We start from the raw sequence: 6,427 nt of genomic DNA, 5'->3' as shown, positions 1-6,427 counted from the left end.
AAGTAAATGCTTCTCCATTAAGGATCTTGGAGAAGCACAATACGTTTTGGGGATTCGGATCTACAGGAATAGATCCAAGAAACTGATAGGTTTGAATCAAGGTGCATACATTGAAAAGATCTTGAAAAGGTTCAAGATGGACAACTCTAAGAAAGGTTTGGTACCTATTCAAAGAGGAACGCCTCTCAGTTCATCTCAGTGTCCTACCACGAAAGATGAACAAGAGAGAATGAAGAAGGTCCCTTACGCATCTTCTATTGGGTCAATCATGTATGCAATGATATGCACTAGACCGGATGTGTCATGCGCTCTTAGTCTGATAAGTATATACCAGAATAACCCAGGAAACAGTCATTGAATTGCTGTTAAAAGTATATTGAAATACCTTAGGAGGACTAAGGATATGTTTCTTATATACGGGTCTGGTGAGGAGGAACTCACTGTAAAAGGTTACGTGGACGCGAGTTTCCAAACTAATCGAGATGATTCTCGATCACAGTCCGGTTATGTCTTCACGTTAAATGGAGGTGCGGTCTCTTGGAAGAGTTCAAAATAGGATGTTGTTGCTTTATCCACTACAGAGTCGGAGTACATCGCCGCATCATTGGCAGCTCAGGAAGCTGCATGGATAAAGAAATTCATCGACGACTTAGGAGTAGTCCCTTCCATTCAGGACCCTCTTGAGATCTTTTGTGACAACGAGGGTGCGATTGCTCAAATCAATGAACCTCGTGCTCACCAAAAGACCCGTCACATTGAGCGGAGATTCAACTACATAAGGGATGAAGTTGAAAAGGGAAAGATATGTATTCGCAAAGTTCACACAAATCTTAATATAGCGGATCCTCTCACGAAGCTCTTACATGGATCAAAACATGCAGGACATGTTTGTGCATTAGGGCTTCGATATTCTAGTGATTAGTCATGATCTGTTTTAAGTATTTTAACGGAACGAAATCTGTTCAAACTCATTAATATAATTGTGGCATTAAGTTATTTTGAGTTATGTTCCTATTTTGCATATTTTATCCATGAATAAGTAATTATTCTAAATTCCGTAGTCGATCACATTTGTGGGAGCAAGTGTGAGGTTTAGACTATTATGAACTTGGATTGGTATACATTCACGGGATGAATGTGGGTAAGGTTGCAACCAAGGTTCATAGATATTTGTGGGATACAAATATGGGAAGACCCGCCCTCAAGATTTACTAAATGGAGCCTTTGTGGTTGATCACATGTAATCTTGATTAAAGGCGAATATCATTGTATCCTCTGACCTGAGATACATATTGGGTTCAGATATTCACCAAGTATTGTGCCTTGATTCTTTCCTTCGCTATTCTGAAATATGGTAGTTCACAAGGAGGAGCTCAGGTATAATGCAAGGTGAATATTTAGAACGTATGTAATAAAGAAGGAATTTGTCCCTCTTATTCGTTGAGAGTCAGATGTCTAAGGCCTGATAAAGTTAAATCTATAAGGGAGTGATCACTCTGTATCTCTTGGATTTAACATGACATCTAGGATGAAAGGATATAATGAAAAGATTCACCTATTCATATTCGAGATGGGAACTCGAAAGGGATGATGTTATTGAATGGCAAAAGTCATAACATATTGGGGGTGATGGATGGTCGTTAGGTGGTATCCATCATTTGCATTAATTTCTTATGTTTCTCGTGCAAGTGGGAGATTGAAGGTAATTCATATGCCCGAGGGACATATTAAATTAATGTGGCTAATATGTTATGATCCAAGTCAGGTCATACCCAATAACAAACTTACCGACACCTTAATCGTATTTATTCTTAATGAATGGATCATTAAATAAATACGCGACGCTTGAACTTTAGAAAATCGGTTTTCTAAAATATTATCACTTGAGATAAATTGTTTGGACAATTTATATATTAAGGATTTGATTATTTATATGTATAAATAATTATGTTGTGTTATACTTCATAAATTGGTTTATAAAGTACAAGTAACCTATATTTATAAATTGATCTTTAATAACAAGTTTATATAAAAATATGTCAAGTTTTATATATATATACTTGTTATTTAAAAGATATTAGCATGCAGATTTTGGGACTCCTAGGTGAGATTCCCATGCTTGTTTGGTTGCTTAAAACAACATATTCCCTAAGCATAAAGTCTCCCTTAAACCAAGAGTTTACTAGACTAAAGAAAGAGACCAATACAAGCCATAAACAACTAAGAAAATACAGCATTTTTCTGCTGTAAAAGGCCTGCTGGCCGTGGCTGTATATGGTAAGAAGAGGGAGCATTTTGCTTTTTTAATCTCATATTAATCAAGTGTCAATATATCCTAACTATTGCATAAGGTGTTGGTAAAGAGTTTGGGGTATTATCTCTTGAGGTTCGATAGTTTTGGAGCTTACATTCATCATCATCTTTGAAGTTCCTGCTGTCCAGAAAATAAGGTGTAAAGGAATTGGATTTCAAGCTTGGTTATCTAGCTCTAAGCTTTAACTAAGTCAAGGGTGTGTTTGTGCAACAAAAGTTTGGAGTTTTTCATCTTCACCTTCATCCTTCTTGAACCAAAACAGCCCTCAAACTTGGTTTTGAGGAGGTATAAATCACTTCCTTTCTTGTTCATTTGTAAGCATGATTTCACAACTTGATCCTATTGGGATTTAGCTTTAAATTGGTTTAAAGATTAACAAGTTTAATTGGTAATTACACGCTTCCGTTTATTATGATTCTTAAAAGTTTTAAGAGTCTCAAACTTGTTAAATTCCAACAGTAAGAACCTCAACCTCGTTCTTTTTCTCCTTTGCATTCAATAAAGTTTCGACCTTTAACTCTTTCTCAACCTTTCCCAAATTAATTCGCTGAAAATCATTCTTTGACTCCTTGCATGTCGACTCGGTAGCCTCCATGGACATTACACTTTTAACTTGATAGGGAATGAACATTGCATCATCCAAATCCTCCAAAAACTTGAATAACTCATAACCTGTCGTATTGATTTCTAACGTTTCATCGAAATCAAACTTGTCCCCTTCAACGTAGAATGTGAAAACTTGAGGATATTCGGGTTGATTCTTTTCGGTTGAATCTATCGAGTTCACTTGAGCATAAGTATTGTTGGAATTTAATGAACTCGCTTGGTTGTAGTTTGGATTAGTAGTGTTGCTCTCGATAGGAATAACTCTTGTGTTATTGTTGTTTTTGTCTTGTTGGTTGTGTTGGGGGTGTTGGGTGTTTCGGTTGTTGTTGTTAATGTAGTTGTTGCTTGGGTTAACTTGAGTGTTTGAAGGTAAAGTTCCTTGTGCTCTTTTGGCAATTTGATTTGAAATTCTTCCAACGGTGCTCTCAAGGTTTTGGAATGAGGCTTGTTGGTTTCGTATTTGTTGCTTCAAAAGTTCATTTTCTTTTGTTAGGAAATCTTCGGTTGATTCTACCTTAAACTCTTCGAAGGTTGGGATTGTTGAATGTTTTGTTGAGGTTGTTGATTGTAACCTTTGCTATTTTGTGGTTGACTATATCCTTGGTTGTTTTGATAATTCGAATTGGATTGGTTGTTATAAGGTTGATTGTTGTAAGGTTGTTGGTTTTGGTATTGAAAGTTGTTGTTTCGGTTTTGGTTATAGTTGATGTTGTAACCTTGGTTTCGGTTTTGGTTTGTGAATTCGGGTGGTGTATTGGTTTGGTTGTTGAATGACACTTGTTTTTTATTAGGATTGTAGTAGCCTTGATTTGATGTTCCTCCCCGTTGATAGTTTTGATTACTCATGTAATTCACATGAGCATCCGAATTCATGGGAATGTCATCTAGATCAACATGATTGCATTGAGTAATTTGAGGATAATTCTTCGTGAGATGTGGACCCTTGCATCGTTGACAACCTACTTTCATTGCAACTACCGTTTGTTGAAGCTTTTTCAACTCAATCCAATACGTTTGAAATTGATTGTTCAAGCTTGCAAGCGTCACTTGCCCATTGTCACTCTCAATTTGTGCTACACTTTTCCTTGTCAAATCTCGTGGTGAAGGTGCCCATTCATATGTGTTAACCGAGATGTCTTCTAACAAAATTTCGGCCACATTAGGTGATTTATACATAAATACCCCACCGAATGAAGAATCAAGATATTGCTTCGTCAATGCATTAGTACCCCGGTAAATGTGTTGATGTACTCCTTCTTCGTTAAACCGTGCGGTGGGCAAGCTCATAACATTTTCTTGAATCGTACCCACGCATCATACAAAGACTCATCACCCCGTTGGGTGAACCCATTAATCTCTATTCGAAGTCGTTCTACTTTTGACGGTGGGAAGAAGTGATTGATAAACTCATTGGTTAAATCTTGAAAAGTTCTTATGGAATTGGATGGTAAGCACCTTAACCAAATTTTTGCTTCTCCTTGAAATGTAAAGGGGAATGCCCTTAACTTAAAAGCGTCATAAGTGACATCATTTTTTTTTATAGATATCACAAAGATCATTAAAGTGTTGGATGTGTTCGAATGGATTCTCGTCTATCAACCCATGAAAGGACGTATCTTTGATCAACGTGAAAAAGTTACCCTCAATCTTCCAATTATCCGCTTCAATTGGTGGTTTTGTAATAGCCGGTGCTATCATTGTTGGTGCCACTAATCTAGCATTCCACATCGACGTGTCGTTTGAATCATTCAATAACTCTTGATTAACCGGTGGACCATGGTTGATTGGATTACCCTCTTCATTGAGAATCGGTTGACCGTTAGGCTCCATGTCTTCTAAACAAAATGGTAAAGCTTCGAAATTCTTACTTAATACCCTTTCTTCTCAACGATTATAAACCCTGTGCACGTGTTTTTTCGGAACGTAGAATGGATGTGTGAACTCTTGATCCTTGTGAGATCTTTTTTTTATGCACCAAAGGTACCTATCCTTCAATCACAACACAAACACAAGTGGTTTTCCAAACAAAATAATATATAAAATGCAAAAAGTAACTTTCGTAAGGGTAAACCCTTACGAAAGGATCGAACAATCAAAAGTTTAAACCAAATATCTAACTAACCGCTCCCCGGCAGCGGCGCCAAGAAAGTGTGATGGTGTTGTGCAACGATACATCTTTTACCCTCTAAATGTATATATGATTCAAACACTATAAATAATTACACACAACTAACGAGCACTTACAACCCGGGTATTATAGCACTTCAATGTAAGTATTCTTATCAAGTTCATCCCAAGAGAGCGGTGTAAGTCGAATATTTGAAACTATCAATTATCCTAGGGTTTGTTTGATTTGGGGGGGGGGGGGGGGGTTTGATTGATTAGATTAACAACTAAAACTTGCACAATTAAACAAACTTAAAATTAACGAGTAAACTAGTAGCAAATAACAAGTAACAAAATATTAAGACTTAAATCAAATTAACTAAGAATTGTTCACTTATCTAATCCTCTCTATGCTTGGATTGCCCCGTTTTGCCTATTTTGCTATTTCATTAGTTGTTGAACTATTAAAAGTTTAGCGTCACTACCAAAACTTAAATCAAATAACACTTCACGAATTCACATAAGCATTGTATTCTAATATCAAGATAAGCATGATTTGGTTATTGAGATTATGCTTGGGTTGAAATCACTTAAAACCCCCATCTATCAAAATCACTTAAGATAATCGGTGATCAAGCATAGAGTAATCGGGTCAGGTTTGGTCCATGCTTGACATCAATGAAGGGGGATTTAAGGGTCAATTGGGTTTAACTCTCCGGTCCGGAGTACCGTGAATAACCCCCTGCGAGATGAGGATCTCAGCGGGGGTGGCTAAACATAGACCCACCATCAACGGGTAGTCCGGTTAATAATGGCTCGCGCTAGGTTGTAGGGTTCGTGTTCATAGAACATTACATGTATATCAAGAGTATCTAATGAAATGCTATAAGTCCGGTAGCGCGGGTATAGTTGCGCTATACGCTATTGTTGACAGCGTGTGTGTTTATGTATGTGAAGTGAATTCCAGATCCCTTAATGTTGTGGACGAAGTCCTTTATTTATAGGGAAATCCTTCTTGTCTTTTATCGCCACATAATAAGGTTAAAAAGGATCGTGGCCTGCCAATAGTACATCTCTTGGTAAGCTAACCCGACAAAAGCAAAAAGTGTTCTTGTCGGAATTGACCTTTTGTCTGCCAGGTGTCCTCTGCCAGCTACAGTATCGCCTGACCTGTGTACGTCATCGATGCGCACGTATGGGATCAGCGCCATGGTTATCATTATAGCGCTATCTGCCTTAACGCGCGACCTTGAAAATCCTTATGGTTATGCTGTTTGATGCGCTGCACGAGCTAATCGGGTATGCGTATCATTAAGTCCTCCCAGTTCAATGGTATGCGTAGGACTTGCGCATGGTGTTGAACTCAACTTGTAACTACCGTTCGCCTACTCTTTTCCAAGC

At 37.7% G+C, this 6,427-nt stretch overlaps 1 non-coding gene across 1 annotated transcript; it reads left to right on the top strand.

The window, feature by feature from the left end:
* The first annotated feature begins 4,183 nt into the window (after positions 1-4,183).
* Positions 4,184-4,290, top strand: LOC139903344 (small nucleolar RNA R71). The gene has a single exon (XR_011778169.1). It is a non-coding gene; the product is annotated as a small nucleolar RNA R71 (small nucleolar RNA).
* Positions 4,291-6,427: the final 2,137 nt, after the last annotated feature.

The sequence above is a fragment of the Rutidosis leptorrhynchoides genome, chromosome 3 (genome assembly GCF_046630445.1).
Source record: "Rutidosis leptorrhynchoides isolate AG116_Rl617_1_P2 chromosome 3, CSIRO_AGI_Rlap_v1, whole genome shotgun sequence".
In the NCBI taxonomy this organism is placed as follows: Eukaryota; Viridiplantae; Streptophyta; class Magnoliopsida; order Asterales; family Asteraceae; genus Rutidosis; species Rutidosis leptorrhynchoides.
This window is presented reverse-complemented; position numbering and strand designations above follow the sequence as displayed.